The sequence below is a fragment of the Staurois parvus genome, unplaced genomic scaffold (genome assembly GCF_062004578.1).
Source record: "Staurois parvus isolate SC_StPar_1 unplaced genomic scaffold, SC_StPar_1.0 ptg000321l, whole genome shotgun sequence".
In the NCBI taxonomy this organism is placed as follows: Eukaryota; Metazoa; Chordata; class Amphibia; order Anura; family Ranidae; genus Staurois; species Staurois parvus.
In genome coordinates, this window is record NW_028318117.1 from 7670621 (window position 1) to 7692669 (window position 22049).

General features: G+C 39.4%; 1 protein-coding gene across 2 annotated transcripts in view; it reads left to right on the top strand.

The window, feature by feature from the left end:
• Positions 1-815: 815 nt before the first annotated feature.
• WSCD1 (WSC domain sialate O sulfotransferase 1) overlaps positions 816-22049 on the top strand; it is a 267943-nt gene continuing 246709 nt past the window's right edge. The window contains exon 1 of one of the 2 annotated variants that reach the window (XM_089683784.1): positions 816-1173. The gene's annotated coding sequence lies outside the window, so the exon portion shown is untranslated. Of the gene's footprint in view, positions 1174-1288; positions 1614-22049 lie in introns of those variants that run through there. The other variant, XM_089683785.1, reaches the window with a different exon arrangement.

Genomic DNA, 22049 nt, shown 5'->3' on the forward strand with positions numbered 1-22049 from the left:
TCACTGTGGAACCTAAGGGGTTAATCCTCTTCATTGTGTAATCCTGGCTTCTCTAATCCTCCCCTTCTTCCAGTGTCCTCCTCTTTTCTCCTGATTGTGTGGAGACACTCTGCACATGCTCAGTTTGGGGTGTATTGCTAGAGAAGTTTTTTTTTTCTTGGGAGAATGCACGTGATCAGCACAGGGCCAATCAGCACTGTCCAGTCAGAGGTCAGGTTTTCTGCATTCTCCTAGAGAAAAATGAAAACTCCTCCTACAAGCTTTAACCAGTGCTTGGCTGGGCACTGATAGAAGTCACCTAACGTCTGATTAGAAAAGATATTTAACAGTTTATATTTATTTAAACAATTGCACTTCCATGTTGTGTGTACTGTGGGAGACCAGATATAGTGAATGCAGGGTCCTGGGTTTAGTAACAATTTAAAAAGACTTTCATTTCTAGGCTTTCAATTTACAGATGATTCATGCGAATGGTTATTTTTCTTTAAGAGATATATACTTGATGCATTTCATCGCCTTCCCCGCAATTTTAAGGAAGCTGAGTTGTTGATTACAGGGTAATTATAATTATGAAGATAATGAATAGAAAAATAATTACCAGCTAATTATAGCTAATGACACTCCTAGGGACTTGACTGCATTAACCACTACCATAACCCCCTGCTCTATATCTGATGTACTGGAGGAAGCTCTTAATTACATTCCTCGGTTCCCTATACAAGGAGGAAGAAGAGGAAAACTCCTCTGTGCATTTGGCACATCCTCCATCTCTAAGTAGATGAGCAGTGGCAGGGGTGAGGGATGCTGGGCCAGGGCACAGGTGCAGCTGGGGGCCACAGCTGGAGCGCAGCCTGTGCCATCCTCCTGAGCACCTTCCGTGCTGTGGTCAGCAGTAGTCGCTAGGACCCCGCAGTTGTCTGTGACAGCAGTGAAGGGCAGCACTGAGCATGTGCGGACTTAGGCTTCTCGCTTGCTGCTCGGTTAGTTACTGATATAAACAGCTGGAGGTAGTGAAACCCACAGAATGCATGCGGATAGGGAGCAGTGCGCTTCCATGGGAGCTCTGTAATCCTGGACATCGCCAGTGCCCCGTCTATTGGATCTATGCTCTGATTCCTACCAACCCATCGCAATGCTCAGCTCTGACTTCCCCCTCCCTCCTAGTGATGACAGGTAAGTTGCCCCGAGATCGGTGCTAGGACAGATGGCTCCATCCCATCAGCTCTGCCTCTCTGGGAACTTCCAGACCTGATGCATCAGGCTGTTGCTGCTGCGAGTCGGGGAAATCATGGAGCTGGGGGGCTGGAGCATGGCACTTGGAGACTTGGACATCTTGTTGCTTCGTGCTTAGTTTTCTTATGGACTTGGTGGGTGTTAGGACATTGAAATCCTATTCATTCTGTGTCTTCATAGTTCTAGGCTGGGCTAGAAAGGGGGGCAGGAGCTGGCCATGGACATCCTATTCCTCATCAGTTCATTAGATCAGTCTTGGTCGTCTGGTCCTGGGAGCATCAGGGATCAAAGTTGTGACATCAGAATGTGGAACTTGTCACATTTGTATCATCATTTGTATCATCTACTTCATGGCAGCTTGGAAACAGTTTCACTTGATGGTGAGGCTTCAATAGGTATTTCAATGTTGCATTTTAATGGGAGATGTGTTCTGTGAACGATAGGACAATTACATTGTTGCATAATAACCGAATGGCAGGTTTTTACAATGGCAGAGCACCGGGCACTGCGAAGAGTGCTGACCCTTCCTCCCCGGGCACATCGCAGGAGATGATTGCAGTGCGGGTGCCATGGGCTGGTGCACTCGGACAGCTGTGTTTGTTTTCTTGGAGTGTATGTGCATGGAGTGTGGGATATATACTAAGGTGCTTCTGGGAATGTCTCCTGCCTTTCCGTCTGTCACCCCACTCCCTTCTCTCTCTTCCTATCTCTCTCTTTCTCTTGCTTTCTTTACCCCTTTCTTTCATATTCTCTCACTCTCTCTCTCCCCCCCCCCCCTCTCTCTTTCTTTATTTCTCTTTCCATATTTCTTTCTCCATTTTTCCCTCTCTCTCCTTCTCCCCCTCTCCACTTCTCTCACTCTTTCCCCTCTCTCTTTCTCTTTCCCCCTCTCTTTCTCTTTCTCCCTCTTCTTTCTCTCCCTCTCTCTTCTCCCCCATTTTTCTCTCTCTTTCTCTACACACTCCCTCTTCCACTTTTTTTCTCTTTCTGTCTCCCTCTTCCTTCTCTCCCTCTCTCCCTTCTCACCCATTTTTCTCTCTCTTTCTCTACACTCTCTCTCCCTCCCCTTCTCTCTTTCCACTTTCCTTCTTTCTCTCCCCTCCCTCTCCTCTCTCTTTTCTCTCCCTCTTATCTCTTTTCTCTCTCTCTCTTCTCTGTCTTTTGCTTTCCTCGCTCTTTCTTTCTCCCCCCTCCCATTTTCTCTCTCTTGCTCTACTCACTGTCTCTCTCTTTCTCTCTTGTCTCTTTCTTTTTTTTTCACTCTTTCCCCACCCCCTTCTCTCTCCTCCCTTCTCTCTCCTCACTTCGTTCTTCCCCCTCTCTCTCCCTCTCTCTCTCCCTCCCTCTCTCTCCCTCTCTTCTCTCTCTTCCTACCCCCCCCTTTTCTCTCATTCTCTGCCTTTTCCTGCCCCCCTCTCTCTCTCGCTCTCCCCCTCTCCCTCTCTCTCGCTTTCTCTCCACCTCCCTCCCTCTCCACCTCCCCCTCTCTCTCTCCACCTCTCTCTCTCTCTCTCTCTCTCTCTCTCTCTCCATCTCTTTCTCTCATTCTCTGTCATTTCCTGTCCCATCTTTCCCTCTTTCCTTATTTCTCTCACCCCCCCCCCTCTCTCTCTCTCCCTCTCCCCTTTTCTTACTCTCTTGCCTTCTTTCCCTCTACTCTTTATTTCTCCCCCTCTCTTTCTTTCTTTCTTTCTTTCTTTCTTTCTTTCCTTCTTTCCTTCTTTTTTTCTTTCTTTCTTTCCCACCTTCTCTCTTTCTTTCCCCTCTTCTCTCTTTCTTTCCCCCTTCTCTCTTTCGTTCCCCCCTTCTCTCTTTCTTTCTCTTCTCCCCATTTTTTTCTTTCCTGTTCTCCCCTTCTTTCTGTTTTCCTGTCCTTCTCTCTCTTCTCCCACCAATTTTTCTCTCTCTTTCCTTATTTATCTGTGCCTCTCCCTCTCCCTCCCTTCTATTTATTTTATCGCCCCCCCTCTTCTTCCTTTCCCTATCTGTCTATCTGTCTATCTATCTTGTGCATGTTGTACTACGTTATAATAATTCTGTTCTGTAAACAAATATTGCTATATTGGATAACATTCATATTTATGGTGCCCTATGAATGTGAATTAAAAGGGAGTCTCCAAAGTTCAGTGTATACTGTCTCTGGGGATGCTGTACTTCTATACTCGGTTTCCCTGTTGAATCAACTAATGACACATTGTAAGTGTATTCAGACTCAAAAGCATCACTATCATTAGGAGTATGCCAGTTCTTCCCACTCACTTGCAGGCACAGTTGGCTCCTTTTTATTTACTATTCCCATCCAGTGCTCTCAATACCTCTAGAAGCATTCCCAGATTTCAAATGTGTGGCTGTTGATTATGTATATGGGGTACCTATGCTGTGCCACTGACACTATACAAATAGAATGCAAATTGTAATAGCAGATCATGAACACACAGTGAAAATAAAACTGACTTGGGAGAAAAAAAAAAAGAAATTGGTTAAATGTGTCTCTTTTATGTTCCACTGGGAATAAATGTTGCTTCTTTGCTATTACTTGTTCTCTGACAGCTCTCTGTGTCTTTAAGGAGCCCAGGCAGGGGGGAGAGCTTTACAATAACATTGAATGGATTATAGCATTCAATGGCTTTTTTTTAACTCCTTAACTCCTCAGAACTTCATGTGTCAGCCAGGCCCTTCCTTTGTCAGCGTTTTAACTCATTCTCTTGTTCTCTTCTGTTTGTTCTTACATTATTTCTAATTCTGAGATATTAAAAAAAGTTGTTTTAGATAACTCTTAATTTCTCCATTTATTTGTAGCAGCAACAAAAACAAAAAGAAAGGGAAACAAGAGTATTGGCTAAAGTAATTGGAGGTGTTGCCTTTGGTAACCAATCCAGTGCTTTCAGAAATCTTACAGCTGCAATCTGTTAAGAGCAACAGCTCTATTCTTTTTCCTCCAGATTAATTGCATACCTTCTTAGTATATTTGGAAGGCTTAATCACTGTTCTTGCTAAAAGACCAGAGCAAAAATCTATAAGTTGAGAAAAACATTGACTAACAAAAAAGGGCATCCATTAAAGTGTTCTTCTAAATCATGGTTAATCCCTCTATTATGTGTATATTTTGATTTATTGGTTCTGGGCAAGACTGTAAATTAACCTTCTTATACTGTATATATAAAAAAATGATTTGGCAAAAATGAATTATAGCAGAAATATGTTACCAATATATAATGAGCTCAATGTGCCATTTTGAAATTGCCTTACGGAAAGTTCCAGAATGGGAAATGATAATGATATGCATTAATTTGCTTTTCGCCCAGAGAAAAAAAACAGTGGCTTATGATGTTGCAGTGACTAAAAGCCGAACAGGATTCTGGAAAACAGATTTTCCTGCCCTTTATTGTATTTTTCTCTCGATTATGTTTAATAACGTGGAACACCAGACAAACAGCTATCTACCTATCTATCTCTATCTTTATCCTTTTTTTTATCTGCTTGTGTGAACTATTTAAATGCCAAAAACATCAAACTATTTCATCTACTATTGTGATGTACTCAGTGGACTTTTTTTCTTCACATTAGTGAGGAACTCTCTGTGCTCTTATCCCACTTTAGAATGTTTAAAGGACAAGTTCACTTTGGTGGGCATGTATTTTATTCAATCCCCTGAGTGCAGAGCGTCATGTTAAAGTATATGTAAACCCTCACCTTGTAAAACATCCCATACAGTTTAACATATAAATGAAAGGTAAAACATTTGTGTATAAATATAAAAAACATTATAAATGCTTTTATTCCCCCTTTTTTATAAGTGATCACATACACTCTGTTCCCAGCTGCATAGAGAGGTGTGGGTGGAGAAACAGCAGGACACTGAACTTCCCAGTGAATGGCTGTACTGTGTGGTGTGTGTTGCCAGGTCAAGTCTGGTCATTGGAGGAGAGCAGGCTGATTTCCTAGCATAGCTAGAGAACTGAGCTCTTGTGCCCAGTGTGGTCTGTTTTAAATAGGAAAGCAGAGGGACTGGCAGGAACACCAGGAAGCAGTACAGAGAGATTCTTTTTCATACAAGTACATATTATAGCAGGCATATATCATGAATATGAACTGTTGGGTTTATATGTATTTTTTAAATACCTACTTTACTGCCATTTTTTTTATCAAGCTTCACTGACCCTACCTGGCACTAGATAGCCTGAGAAATTCCACATGATCTCCTTCTTAGTTCACATGCACTAAGCACACACAATTTTTCATTTCTATGGGTACGCCATATGATGGCTGGGATAGTGCTCACCAAAAAGAATTAATGGAGCTGCAGCACTCATGTACAGAACAGAAATTGGTGGGAGCATATAGTGAAGTTCTGTAGCTAGAGAATTGTGCTCTCATGCCCTGTGTGGTCAGTTTTAAATAGAAAAGCAGAGGGACTGGCAGGAACACCAGGAAGCAGTACAGAGAGATACTTTTTCATACAAGTACATTTTATAGAAGGCACATATCAGGAATATGAACTGTAGGGTTTACATATATTTTTTTAAATACCTACCTTACTGCCTTTTTTTTTTTCTTACTACATAGCCTGAGATATTCCCCATGATCTCCTCTTCTTAGTTCACATGCACTAAGCACACACAATCTTTCATTCCTATGGGTACTCCACATGGTGGCTGGGAGGCTGGGATAGGGCTCACCAAAAATAATTAATGGAGCTGCAGCACTCATGTACAGAACATAAATTGGTGGGAGCATACAGTGCAGTTCACTGGAAGAGGGTAAGAATTAAAAGTAAATATTTAACATGACAGGTTGTCCTCTAAATACATTCCATTCTAGCTCCTATTGCCAGATATATGAAAACATGTCAGCACTATGCAATGCCCAGGGGGGCTTGCTTAAATTGAACCTTTGCAAGGAAAAGAAACAGCTTAATTTTACCTTAAAGCGGCATCCCAGTCATTTTTGTGTTTATTAAAAGTCAGCAGCTACAAAAACTGTAGCTGCTGGCTTTTAATAAACACACCCTCATCTGTCCCAGGGTCCAGCAATGTGCTCACCCACACCATCCCTTCTCTTCCTCTTCTATTCCCTGTTCTGGCATCTCAACTGTTGGCACCAGGCTGTGACAGCTTGCGGCTTCACAGCCGGGTGCCCACTGCACATGCACGAGTCGTGCTGTACATCCTGGTTTGTCCGGCAGTCTTCTGGGACCTGTGAAATGTCCCAGAAGACTGCAGGAGGAAGGAGGGGGGCTGAACTTCCGGCTCACTTCACTATAGCGAAGTGAGCCAGAAGTGGGAGCGGGTACCTGTCAAAACCAGGTATCTGCTCCCCTCTCCCTCCCAAAAAGCGCCAAATATGGCAGTGGAGAGGGGTAGGTAGCAAACAAGCGGAGCTTCCACTTTTGAGTGGAACTCTGCTTTAACCCTTCCCAGCCACACATAGCATTGCTCCCCTACTGCTATGTTCAGCCACCAAGAGTAAACCCCTTGGAAGGTACAATTTGCCAGTGTTGTAGGTTATACAAGGCTATGGACCCCTCATGTGACATCACTGATTGGCCCAGCACTGTAAGGTCCCATACACACCTGAACGATTTGTATCTCATTTCCCAAAGCGTTTCAATGCTTAATGTTGGGATTCCTATTATATTTTATGGTTCCTTCCCAAGGTAATTTTGAATTTTGGTCCTTGTAGACTTGAAAAATGCCTGAAAACACACAAATATTGAAAATGTTTGCATGTTCTTTTGCCCTCCTCCTAATAACTACCCCAAAAATGTTCATACAAATGCCCCAAAAAGGCTAAAAAATAAGCCAATAAAGCTCACACTAAAGTGTAATGGGGGGCTATATGCTGGGGAAAGGATGTGAGGTCATGAGCAAACCTGTGACTTTGCCCTGTGCAGGGAAAGCACAGATTTGCTTTGAAGTATTATTGACACTCCCAGCCTCAGCCTGATTTATTTTGTAAGGGGTGGAAATTTAAATAATATTACTTGCATTAGAATACAATTATTTACAGATGAATAAATACATAACTGAATAGGGAATTTCTCTAGCTGCCCAACATTCACTTTTAATTTGATATCCTTTCATAACCAAAGTTTAAACCATAAATACATAGATTACCTGCATGAAAAGCTTCAGTTGGAAGCTACAGTTTTTAAACTCCTGAACGACAAATTATCTGGGGGGCAGTGATTTGCAGTGATGTTGAATAGATTTAGCTACATTCCTTCCTGTCAATTTTGATGTTGTTGATAGAGTGCAGTGAAATAGTATTGTAAATAGTATTTATTATTTGCCTTGTTCCAAAGCGCCTGAGAAATGTAGTATTGTAAATAATATTTATTATTCCCTTTGTTCCAAAGCTCCTGGGAAATGTATATAAAAGGTAATATCCCCAATGAGCAATATTAAGATTTGGCTTGTTGCGAAGAGGCAATCTTAGATTCAATCGTCTATAACTATCTATAGTTGTGCTGAATGGTTTGATGGACACAGCATGTAATGTTTCCAGCTCCATGCAGCAAAAAGCAACATTTGAACATTTTCCACTGTGCATAATGCATATTTCAAGAGTCTATACAAGCATAAATTAGCAAGACACAATGTAATTCTGCAGAATTTTTCTTTTGAGGGACCATCAAAATTGAGCACCATTTTCCTGCAATACAGAGTTTCCAAAAATGAAAGTTAACGAGAAATTGTTAGTTTTTAACTGAAATGATTTTTCTTGAAGCATACAGATTTCTTAGTAATTTTAAGTCATGTGGAGATCAGGGATAGATTTGCCACAGTACAGTAGAACTATAGGGGTAGAGACACAGAGGTAGCTTTTTCATATACAGTTACTGACGACACAATTTTTCACATCATCATTAGAAATATTGTCATCTTAAATATGCTTATTTGCATATTGTCACAATATTCTGAATCAGGTTGGGACCCATCAAACAAAAAAAGGCACTGTGTAAAAGCAATGGTCCTAGTAGAGGGGTGTTGTTAAAGGAGAAGTGTGGAAAATCAAAACAACAGACATAGTCACTTATATGCTGCCCCTGCCAGCTCTAAGACGGAGAACTGAGAAATCACATAACCACTGATCATTCAGTTCTAAGTCTTCACTATGTAGAGAGTGGTGACTGTCAGTCACCGCCAGGGGCAGACTGACAGCTCATGGGGCCCCCGGGCAATAGGGGATCATGGGGCCCCTGTGTCCTTGCCCAAACTCAAACAAGCCTATGAAGAAGGTACCAAGGGCATCTCATGGGGCCCCCTACTGACCCTGGGCCCTCGAATTTCCAAATGGGCAGTCCGCCCCTGGTTACCACTCTCTGCTCTGTCCCTCCAGTTCTCACTGGAGCATCAGGCTGTGGAAGGGCTGGGAGCTGGCTATCAGAGGTCCTTTAAGTCAGGATCTTTCTAGAGCCTGGATCAGCTCTGTGGCATCAGCCCACACAGGGTTTTAGCCAGGTGGATAAAAATAGATGATTTAAAAAAAAAATCAGATTTTTAATAAAAGTTTAATCAGATTTTTAAAATTTAAATTGGATTTTTTTTATTTTTATCAAATTTATTTTAATAAAATGCTTTTGGAGTAAAAATCTATCTAAAGATAGTTTTCTATTTAAGATACATTAATAATTTAGTTTATTCAGCATGAAATGGAGCTTAGTTATGTAGCATGAGGCTGATATTCTGCAATATTTACATTTTTGGTAAACTCATTCAATGAATCCAAGCTCTGCAAGCTGAGATAACATGGACTACATTGATGCATTCACACAATTTCACAGTAACCATGATAAAAAACATGAAATAAAAGAATTTGAGTAGTTCTTCAGCTATGTTTGATTAACCTATTAACTTAAAATCGGTTCTGATATCGCTGTTTTACTAACCTGACAGCTTATTATTCTAAAGAGGAAACTTTCATTTGATTTGCAAATATTAAAGATTCTAACTGCCAGCAAGAATGAGCTGGATTCCTTACATTTAAAGAGCACCTGTCATTTTAGATCCATCATGGCAGCTCTTGTTAGTGGGCATCCACTCACCTGCTGCTGCCACCTCCCTCACCTTGTTGTGTCACTGCAGCATCACCAGCCATCCCATTAAAGTGAATGGGACTGTCGGTGAGTCAGCAGCGGGTCAGAGGAGGAGACGCTGCATGACAAAGATGACAGTTGCTCTTTAAAAATGATGATATGATTTAAATTGAGCCTTTTCAATAGTGATTTAAATCATGATTTAAATTGTAATTTAAATCAACTTGATTTAAATAAAATCCACCCTGGTTTTAGCCCACTGTCAGCTGAATCTGGTTCTCAGGAGTGCAGATATAATTGCACTTCAATGACCCAGAAGAGAAGTATGGCCAAAAAAGCTTTGTCCATTTTTCTCTTTTAAGTCTGCAAAAGGCTATGTGCCTACAGACTTCAGTGATGAAAATCCAGCCCTGGGGGTGACCATTCACTCCTACGCAGTTATTAGATGGTCAAATGTTGCCTGCTAAAGAAGCATAGAGCCACCAAAAGTTTGAGCAAAGAGTTTCAGCACAGTTTCACTTTCCTTATTGAGCATAATGTCAGATGTTGAGTTTTTTTTTGCCACAAGGAGATTTTGCCTCTTCCGGGTCCTTCCCCAGTGACATTGCATCTCTTTTCTCTGTGGGATTCCACCTCCAGCACACAGATTAATCTTTCCCCTTTGAGATCCCACCTTCAGCACACAGTATTAGTCTTTTCCCAGTGGGATCCCATCTCCAGCACACAGGTTGGGCTTTCCTCAGTAAGAACCCAACTCCAGCACACAGATTGGTTTTTCGTTGGTGAGATCCCACCACAGGCACACAGATCGTTTTTTCCCCAGTGAGATCCCACCATCAGTCTTTCCTCCATATCATTCCTTCAGTAAACACACAGATTCGTCTTTCTTCTGTCAGATCCCACCTCCAGCACACACAGTTGGCCTTCCCCCTTTATTCCTCTTCTTGCACATATTCTACAGTTTCTCCTTCAGAGCCTCCTCAGTTTGCAGTCACATACTCCTAGCACACAAATTGCATACTGGACACTGTGCATGACTCCCCCCCCTTAAACATTGCACACTGAACCCAAACACAGTCTGGAGGTTCAACACTCAGTATGAAGATCAGATCAGCAGCAGTCTCTGCCACTCCCCCACTCTGCAGAAGCTAGTTTCTCATTGGCTCTTAGTAACTGTAGAGTTGATATGTGGTCCAGAACTGTGTTAGGACCAGGGGCGGACTGACAACTCATGGGGCCCTCGGGCAATAGGGGATCATGGGGCCCCTGTGTCCTTGCCCAAACTCAAAAAAGCCTATGAAAAAGGTACCAGGGGCATCTCAAGGGGCCCCCTACTGACCCCGGACCCTCGGGCAGTGCCCGAGTTTCCAAATGGTCAGTCCACCCCTGGTTAGGACTTCTCTTTTTGGTCTTTCCTGCACACACGCATTACTTCTCGGCATCTATACCTGCAGTGAGGTGTCCCTCCATTAAACAGACCCAGTTTTACAATAGCAGGGTATGTGCATTAATGACCAATATATGTATATATATTGACCAATTAAAGGCTAGTCTGCAGTGTATGTGAAATAACTCATTGGTGACCATATTGGAATAATTCAACTTTTATATATGTGACTCATTCATTGTACACTGTATACTCACTCGTATTCATTCACATAACAGCTTGCCATTTTCATATGCCTTTTTCTTGAAACCCTAGCATTGTAAAATCCTTCGTAGTTCTCTTTGTTTATGAGTGGACAGCTCTCAGTCCCCAGGCATGTATGTTAATCCCTTTGCACCCATTACCTTACTTGTGTAGGATAATACCCTAGCACTCCTAGTGTACTGTACTTATTCAGAATGGGAACTGCTAAAGGATCTGTAATTATGTTCAGCAAGAATTGTGATCCAGGTACCTCTGGTCAGACAGTGAAGATAAACTCTCTTCCAACTATGTTCCAGTCAAGCAAATTGGCCTGGCACAGGATTTGCTCCAGTCTGATAATGAAGGTTCAGCAGCATAGGGATGAAGTCATTCTTGTGTTTTCCCTTTATGGAAGCATAGGGAGAAGAATGACAATGCTATACAAAGTAGCCCAGCCCTTAATGGATCCATGTTTTGACACTTCCCCTCCAAGTTCTACTGCATAGTATATTACAGGAGACCAATTTTAGGCACTTTCCATAAGTTCATGCAGAAATGCCCCATGGCTGAAAACAAGAAATGACTGTAACGATTAGTTGAATGAAGCCGAATGGGATGGTCAGCTATTCCCTTGAGAATGGCCATACTTGTCAACCTCCATTGGCAACCAGGGGCGGAATGACCATTTGGAAAGTCGGGCACTGCCTGAGGGCCCGGGGTCAGTAGGGGCCCCATGAGATGCCCCTGGTACCTTTTTCATAAGCTTTTTTGAATTTGGGCAAGGACACAGGGGCCCCATGATCCCCTATTGCCCGGAAGCCCCATGAGTTGTCAGTCTGCCCCTGCACTGGACATAGAAGCTAGAATTGACTGGGTAATGATCACCTGTGGCTATACTTACCTTATGCAGTGTTAAATGTGTTGAAAAAGTAAGGTTGCATATTAGATTCCAAGGCTATGTTCAACTTGCTTTTTAAATTCAAATTTAATTTATTTAAAAGCTCTCACCTCATCTGCTGGATGGATCTGTTGTGTAACTGTTCCCCATTCTCTAAAATGATAGACTTTTTAAGCTAACAACCCCCTTTATTTATCTAGGTGTATATTTTGGATTTCCAGCAACACTTTCGTAGATGTGTTTTTCAGCAAGTCTATTAATTCCCTTGATATATGTAAAAGGTTCTGTAGCATCATTGCTTCTTTCTCTCCATTAACCCTCCCTTGTGAGGAGATCAATCAAACGATGAATGCAACACTCTAATGAAGTGTTAGATGGCAGCTCATGCACTACTAAAAATATTCATAAGTACATTTATTTACTATAGTCAATGTACAGTATTAAACACTGTAACAACTATGCAAGTATAAAAATTTACATGCAATTCTCCGCTAGTGCTTTGAATGCAATGCAATTCTCTATATTCATGTTGCACGTTCTTGCCCACAGTTTAACTATTTCATGATCAATAATTTCTTGAGCTTAGATAACCAAATCAAGTTGAGTCGCATGAGTGGGGGGCCAGTTAAGGTGATTATGTTTTTATGACTAATTTTCCATTTTGACCTTGTGCCTGAGAACTAGGAAAGCAGTTGCGCTTTTGTAGTTTTCTGAAGCAGGTTTAATTAATGCTCTTATGGCAAGGTGCTTTTTTATATGGACTGAAAAAAAGGCATATTGTCATCACAAAGGTTTCAAAAAATCATTGTTTTGCAGCAGAGTGTGGGCTTAAAAGATAAAAAAATTGTTATACTGATTTAGAGTTTTGCACTTTAAGTATTTAACAGCACATGAATAAAACCCTACTCTAGCCAAAATGTTTTATCTTTTTAGTTTTAAATGACAAGGGGAAAGATTATAGTTTTGTCAAAATTGTATTGCATGTTTTTAGCAATAAATAGCTCTTCTTTTATTATTAAATAATTTTGGAAAAATATTTATATATTATATATGTATATATTTCATTATACTTATTCATGTTCCTGTAGCCCTGTTGAAGCCCTGATGAAGGGGGTCTTTATTATCCCTGAAACATGTTGGCTCTTCCTTTTACTATTTTATGATAAATCAACCTCTTCATGCATTCTCGATATTTGGTATGGCACGCCTGAATTTTTTGTAACTTTCTGGATTTATTGAATTCTGTGAATATGTTGTCGAGTTTCTGCCAACGTTTTTCATTTACTGTGATACCAGGACAAGAAACAGAAGGCATCAGGTTTAAAACAAAAAACCCCCCCAAAAAACTAAAGCACAATAAAAACCTCAAAATTCTCCCTACCATACTGAAAAGCGTATCTTGTTATCTGTGTCCCTACAGGAGTTATTTCATAATATATCCTTACTCCTGATATCCATGAGGGACCAAGGGACGTGAGAACAGTAGGACATAAACAGCAAGCCTAACTTTTCCCAATCAATTAGAAAATTAGTTTTTTGTAGTTTTCCTTGTTACATCTCCTTTTTGTTCCCCTTTCTAGAACAGAAAGTCTCCCCAAGTGGAGAACAGACAACAATACACATCCAAAGGAGGTGTGGACCCTTGCCCATTATATCCAAAACAAAAGCTAAAATGTTTTGGCTGGAGTTGGCTTTAAGATCTTATTTACTGTATTGATTACACATTTAAAAATACTAAAAACCTAACCTAATGTATTGGTGACCAAAATATTCAACAATGAACTATTGTATTTGAAGTTTACAATTGTTTTTTAGAGCTTGTTTTATAAGATTTTAATTGGAATGCAACTACTTAGTGATTTTAAATAGACAGTGTGAGATTTGTTAATACACCACAGTTCAAATTAATCATATTTATGCCCTATTAATTTCCTGGTCTTGTCCTCAGTTTTGTTTTCTATTTTATAAGGGACTTTTGTTAATTGAGAAGTAGTTTACAAACTAGTAAAAATTGGTCTTAAATATCAAAGTGTCAGAAAGGAGACATTTTTGTATCATTCGAGCAACAAATCAATGACAATCCTGCATTGGAAAATGACAGTTGTGATATGATTGACTCAGCTTCCTGATTTATTTAAAATATCCAAGACAGTTTTTAAGTTGGCTGAACACAAGAAGATCAGATCATTCATCCCTGTATGATCACATACTTAGAAGATCCTCTTGTGAACCAAATCCATATCCAGTATTTAGAGCCCGTATCACAAATGTGCCAAAACTACTGATGAATGGTGTTGGATTATCTCTGAATGATGAAGAATTACAGTATTACAGCCTGCCAGATGTCTTTTCTGTACACAAGGATCTAAGGCTATTAACTTCAAGGTTTAGTAGAGGGATAATGGCCCACAAGTTAAAAAGGTGTCCAAACTAGGATAGGTAGTTTTATGCTTTGCAATTGTAACCTGCCCCCATTGAGGCTGAGTATTGCCAGAGATGACTTGTTGTGAGGTTGTGGCAACTAGCAGAGCTGGGTCTCTTGTTTGTTTACTCTACATGTACTTTGGGAGCTGGGGACTATTTTGAGCTTACAATATCACTCCTATGAAAAAGATTGTTAAAAAGGCATGTTTGAATGACCTACTAACAAACTCAACCTGCAGCGTGCAAAAGTTAGTTCATATTTTTTTTTCTGAGTATTTAACTATTTTCGATGTGGAGACTTATAATGCTATCACCCAAGTGTCTCAGGAGATGACCTTGTACAAGTGCATGAGGGTTTAGATGTGACCATCAGTCAAGAAAATTTTGGCCAAATAATTCAAGCAAAGTAGACCATGACTAGACCAAGAGCTAGGGAGGTTGGATTAGTAAATGTATAAAATAGGTAGATGTGAGTGCGCAAAGACACTTTAAAAGTGAAAGCAGCCAAGCACAAGGTAACCAAAATAACCCTAAAATAAATACTATAAAAATAATGTGCAGCGCTAAGGGAGGTATATATAATAGCGTATAAGGATAAGCATAAAATAGATTCAATATTCACTGATCATAATAAATCATAAATAAGTTCATAAGGTGACTAAGGTGCTCATTACTCCTGCATCTTCCTGGAGATGGTGAATGTGCATATAGGTGTGTAAGCAATGCGCACTCACCAGAAAGTGCAAATAAATGCGCGTTAGTAATTTATCCTGATGTCATCAAATGGTCATCATGGGGTGATGGCAGGAATCTGATACCTCTCCTCTATGGGTAGATGGATCCAGAGATGTGGGCTGGTTGTTACCAGGATACTCCAGAGTTCCCTTTAATGGGATAAGTGGGTGCAGTCCTCTGGGTCTAATGAAGGCTCCCTCTCTGGAGGTTAGGATAGCTGCAAAAGGATGTGCTGGTAGTATGTCTGTTGACTAGAGTACTACGACCCAATGCATTGCTTAGTTGGAACCCAACTACTGATAGTCTGCTGCTATATGGAGGGATTTCTTCTTGCTTCCTCTTGTGTCTCACTTCATGACCTCATCAACAGGTCATTATGAGCTCAACATATGGACAGACTTTTGTACACCCTCTGTGGTCTTCCTCCAGCTCCTCTCCTGCCACTGCCACAGTATACACTCTTCCAGCTGACACTCATATAATATGTATTATGGAAAACAGAAAAGTGGAACCATAGTGCCCTCACCCGGCTCTCCCAGATGGTCATCCATTCAAAACTTCTAAGGCTCAGCTCCTTCCACCTAAACACATTACACCCCAGATTCAGGCTTCCTCAATAGTGAAAGTATTTAAGAATAAAATTACCACATGCACTCCTTGCTAATCCCTATAAAAATATCAGTGTAAATCTGGGTATACTCTATGAAAAATTGGGTGAATGATCATCCGGTTTTCCTCGATGTTTCAGAGCAAGTCAAAACCCGAGGATGGTACTAATTGTACGAAAATTCTCAAACAAAAAAGGCTTTTTTTTTCTGTTTTACATAGAAACGCTGTAGCGTAGATTATTGATGTTTTTTGTTTCTGATCATGCATAGTCTTTTGTTTCCAATTTTTCTCGTATGAAAACAGTACACATTGCGTGAAAATCGAACATTGTGTTCACATACAAAAAAAAGTTTTGGAGTTTATCCCTTTTTTGAAATTTTCATTTGGAAAGTCTGAATCAGATGTCAAAAGTTGTGTACTCTCTATGTGAAAATTGGTCGATCGTTCCTTGTACAGAATTTTTCTTCCTATTTTCTCATAGTGTGTACCCCACTTAAGATTCCTGAAATAGTTCTCCATTAGCTGCACACACAATGGCCCACTACTTTGTTGGCATATTTGGCTCTTAGAATTGGATGGAGGTGAGTCTGTTTGAGGCTGGGTACTAACTGACTGCTTAGGCAGAACTAGTTGCCTCTGTTTGAAAAGCTTGCTGGGCTTTCTAATAAGAAATGCCTGCACTATATTTTTGCTGACTAGGACACTGTGTTAACCCACTAGTTATGATGATTCTGATTTTCGCTAGCATAGAGGGGAAGGAAAATGTCCCTTCCATGACTTCAGGTTTATTTGTAGCATGTATATGTAAAGAAATCATCAAATCATAAGTCCAGAAAAATATATATATACCAATACCACAGAAAAATATAAAAAACTTTTTAGGTGCAAAAAAACTTTTGTGCAAAAGGAGTGTCTCAATATAAAAAAAGTGTCTCAATATAAAAAAATTTCACCAAAAAACCTTGATAATATAATGGCAGATCATCCATAAAAATATCTTCAGAAACGGAAGCTCTCCAACACACCGATCCTCATCGATCGAAATAACAGGACGAAAAACTTTGTAGTTAATCGAAAATCCACTTCTCCAATAGAAAAAGGACCACCTTCAAACGTATCCATGGGGGGAAATGCCAAGCACTCGAGAGAAACAGAGACTTCATGGTGCAATATTATAAAAACCAATTCCTTTATTAGATACTCATTGCACTTACTCAAGAGGTGTCCCAGCCGACACCAGCATCAACAGCATCAACAGCAATCACATAAACGAGCCTGACTACTCAGCACATGTGCAATAGCTGGCAGTCAAAAACGTAATGACATCACATCAATCAAGCTCCGCCCTACGCGTTTCGTCATCGACGTCCTCACGGAGCGGATAGATGTGAGACGTCTCACCCTCATTAAATATACACTCACAGGAAACGAACAGCTGACATCAATGGGGAATCAAGCAAAGCAAGCCGCCCCAAGGATGACAGAAGTCCACAAAAAGTATACAATATATCCAATATATTTGCCATCACAAGCAAAAAACTTTAAAACAAGGGAACAAAAATAAAAAGAAATTTAAATAAAACAATGATAGTAAATAAATTAAATAAATAAATACATTAACGGGCCAATACCCTCTAAGACTGTGTTTCAAAAAGGGAACTTAAAGGGCCAGTAACACATTAAGCACAAATAAAGGGGAACTCTAGTGATAATACAAAAATAATGCAGAAATTGTATAAAAAGCACACAATCTTCCATATATCATCTTTAAACAGTTGCCTATATGAAAATATACTTAAAAAGCATAAAAATTAAAATTTAAAAATTTGTGAGAAAACAGTTCAAATCTATATCGACATTTAACCCGAATGGTTGCAAGGAATTTAGTTCATAAATCCAAAACGTCTCTTTTTTGGAAATCTCATTAACCAAATCCGAGCCCCTCCAATGGGGTTTTACCATCTCAATCCCATAAAAGGTAAGTAAGCTCGGATCACAATTATGTACCAATTTAAAATGTTTGGATACACTATGTTTATCAAATCCTTTTACTATGTTTCTTATATGTTCGCCTATTCTTGTTTTTAAACATCTCCCAGTTCTCCCAATATATCTCAAATGACATGGACATTCTAAAACATAAATCACATGTGTAGAATTACATGTAATCAGGGATTTAATATCATATTCTTTTTTGGAAAATGAAGAGCAGAATGACTTTTTTTTATTACTACCGACTTTTACAGTCCTACATACTTTACACTTCCTACAAGGAAAAAAACCATTTAAATTTGGAAACAGATCGAACTTTTTTGGGGGTTCGATGACATTGCGAGCCAATTTCATCCTAAGAGACTTATTTTTCTTATAAATGAATTTAGGAGTTTTAGATAAGAATTTATTTAGTATATCATCTTTTAGCAAAATGGGCCAATATTTTTTAAAAATTCGTTCAATATTTTTATATTGCATATTATAGTTAGTAATAAAGGGTACATTATTTTCAAATCCCACATGAGCCTTTTTATTTCCAAGAAATGTCTCCCTATCTTTAATACCAATCGAATTTCTCTCTTTAATCAAAAAGGTCTTATCATACCCTTTCTCTAGAAATCTTTCAATTAACACCTCAGATTGATCGAAAAAATCTTTGTTAGCGCTACAATTTCTTTTTAATCTGGTAAACTGACTTTTTGGAGTTTACCAGATTAAAAAGAAATTGTAGCGCTAACAAAGATTTTTTCGATCAATCTGAGGTGTTAATTGAAAGATTTCTAGAGAAAGGGTATGATAAGACCTTTTTGATTAAAGAGAGAAATTCGATTGGTATTAAAGATAGGGAGACATTTCTTGGAAATAAAAAGGCTCATGTGGGATTTGAAAATAATGTACCCTTTATTACTAACTATAATATGCAATATAAAAATATTGAACGAATTTTTAAAAAATATTGGCCCATTTTGCTAAAAGATGATATACTAAATAAATTCTTATCTAAAACTCCTAAATTCATTTATAAGAAAAATAAGTCTCTTAGGATGAAATTGGCTCGCAATGTCATCGAACCCCCAAAAAAGTTCGATCTGTTTCCAAATTTAAATGGTTTTTTTCCTTGTAGGAAGTGTAAAGTATGTAGGACTGTAAAAGTCGGTAGTAATAAAAAAAAGTCATTCTGCTCTTCATTTTCCAAAAAAGAATATGATATTAAATCCCTGATTACATGTAATTCTACACATGTGATTTATGTTTTAGAATGTCCATGTCATTTGAGATATATTGGGAGAACTGGGAGATGTTTAAAAACAAGAATAGGCGAACATATAAGAAACATAGTAAAAGGATTTGATAAACATAGTGTATCCAAACATTTTAAATTGGTACATAATTGTGATCCGAGCTTACTTACCTTTTATGGGATTGAGATGGTAAAACCCCATTGGAGGGGCTCGGATTTGGTTAATGAGATTTCCAAAAAAGAGACGTTTTGGATTTATGAACTAAATTCCTTGCAACCATTCGGGTTAAATGTCGATATAGATTTGAACTGTTTTCTCACAAATTTTTAAATTTTAATTTTTATGCTTTTTAAGTATATTTTCATATAGGCAACTGTTTAAAGATGATATATGGAAGATTGTGTGCTTTTTATACAATTTCTGCATTATTTTTGTATTATCACTAGAGTTCCCCTTTATTTGTGCTTAATGTGTTACTGGCCCTTTAAGTTCCCTTTTTGAAACACAGTCTTAGAGGGTATTGGCCCGTTAATGTATTTATTTATTTAATTTATTTACTATCATTGTTTTATTTAAATTTCTTTTTATTTTTGTTCCCTTGTTTTAAAGTTTTTTGCTTGTGATGGCAAATATATTGGATATATTGTATACTTTTTGTGGACTTCTGTCATCCTTGGGGCGGCTTGCTTTGCTTGATTCCCCATTGATGTCAGCTGTTCGTTTCCTGTGAGTGTATATTTAATGAAGGTGAGACGTCTCACATCTATCGGCTCCGTGAGGACGTCGATGACGAAACGCGTAGGGCGGAGCTTGATTGATGTGATGTCATTACGTTTTTGACTGCCAGCTATTGCACATGTGCTGAGTAGTCAGGCTCGTTTATGTGATTGCTGTTGATGCTGTTGATGCTGGTGTCGGCTGGGACACCTCTTGAGTAAGTGCAATGAGTATCTAATAAAGGAATTGGTTTTTATAATATTGCACCATGAAGGCTTTCTGTTTCTCTCGAGTGCTTGGCATTTCCCCCCATGGATACGTTTGAAGGTGGTCCTTTTTCTATTGGAGAAGTGGATTTTCGATTAACTACAAAGTTTTTCGTCCTGTTATTTCGATCGATGAGGATCGGTGTGTTGGAGAGCTTCCGTTTCTGAAGATATTTTTATGGATGATCTGCCATTATATTATCAAGGTTTTTTGGTGAAATTTTTTTATATTGAGACACTTTTTTTATATTGAGACACTCCTTTTGCACAAAAGTTTTTTTGCACCTAAAAAGTTTTTTATATTTTTCTGTGGTATTGGTATATATATATTTTTCTGGACTTATGATTTGATGATTTCTTTACATATACTTATATATATTTACTAGCGCAAATTATTTATTAATTGGTACACTTTATATATGGTGGTTTTTTTGCAGCTGGTACACTATTAGTAAGTTATACAATTTTGACCATAGGCGCTATTATTAATTTTTCTTATTTGTAGCATGGTGCTTTTTGAAATTAAAACATCTCACAAAGGATATTCCCTGCATAGAGTTCCATAAGAAATTAAAATGTTACATTCCTTTTTTTGTAGCATATATAATAAAAAAAGGAATGTAAAAAAATAAAGGATATTCTATTTAAAGCCACCCTGTGGCTATAGGCTTTGATCTATAGGCTCTTGAGAAGGAGCTGATATCAGCTGTTCTGTGTGTGGACAATATGCGGACATTTTATAACCATGGAAAATAAACATCACAAAGGAAAATAGAACCATTTGGATGAAGGTTGCAGTTCCTCTATTTTAATACATTGCAATGCCCACACACAGATACATTGCTGAAAACACTCTGGGCCTTTTGTTGGCATTTCATGTCACATATGTTGAGGATAAGGTCTAATTCAGGTAGACAAATAGAAATGCATTCAAATGTACATTTTTATTGCAGATTTGAATGGTTTCCAGCATTTGATTAAAATCTATTTGTAAACACATATTGTTACCATTTTCCTGTTATCTCGTCTCATTCTCATTTGATTGCTCTCCAGTATTCGCTCTATTGTTCTTGTGGATAATAACAAAATGCTGTCAGTGGGAAAACATCACTTTTCAAATCATGTATTTGTTCATCTTTCATAGTAAGTGCTTGAATTATATTTCCTAAACAACAAAGCTATTAATTTGTAAGAGCACTTGCATTAATGCCCATCCTCATACAAACAGTGGGGAACCCTAGCACTCTATAAAAAAAACAAACTATTTAATTAAAGTGTATCTAAACCCAACAATAAAAGAGGAAAATATATTGCACCTTATCAGTCCATTGATGTGTTGGGGGCATTAGCTGTCTTTTTGCAGTCTTTGTTGCCTGTATATTCACCTGGAGATCCTGACAGTAATACAATTGCTGTACTGTATTTGTGAGCTTAAGACCCCTTTCACACGGGCGGTTAGATTTCCGCTTTTAGCTGTGGTTACAGGAACTTATTTACCACAGTTAAATGCAGATAATGCATTCCTATGGCTCCATTCACATGCCTTATTCAGCAACATTTTCATAACATACCGTATTTTTCGCCGTATAAGACGCACCTGACCATAAGACGCACCTAGGTTTTAGAGGGAGAAAACAGGAAAAAAAAATTCTGAACTAATGGACTGCAGACACAGTACAGGAGATGACCAGAGACTGCGGACAGCACAGGGATGACCAGAGACTGCGGACAGCACAGGGATGACCAGAGACTGCGGACAGCACAGGGATGACCAGAGACTGCGGACAGCACAGGGATGACCAGAGACTGCGGACAGTACAGATGACTGCTGACCTTTGGGGAGGTGGGGAGCGTGTACCTGAATTTGACAGGAATCCGCTCTTACTTCCGCAGAGTTTTTGATTGATCTTACCTGTTCCTCTATCAAGCCGCGCGCTGTCTTCCCGGCTTCTGTAATGGCGCTCGGCATGACAGCCGGGTGCCCAGTGCGCATGAGCAAGAAGCACTTGCACTTTTTGATTGGTCCGGCGGCTTCTGGGATCTGTCATGTGTCCCAAGTACCGCCTTACCATTCACAAAAAGCACCGCTTCTTGCGCATGCGCACTTGGCACCCGGCTGTCATGCCCAGTGCCCACACTACAGAAGCCGGGAAGACAGCACGCCGCTGGATAGAGGAACAGGTAAGGTCCCGCTGCAGAGCTGAGCGGCCGGCCCGGTATTCTGACACAGCCACGGTGGAAATACCGGACCGGCCGCTCCATG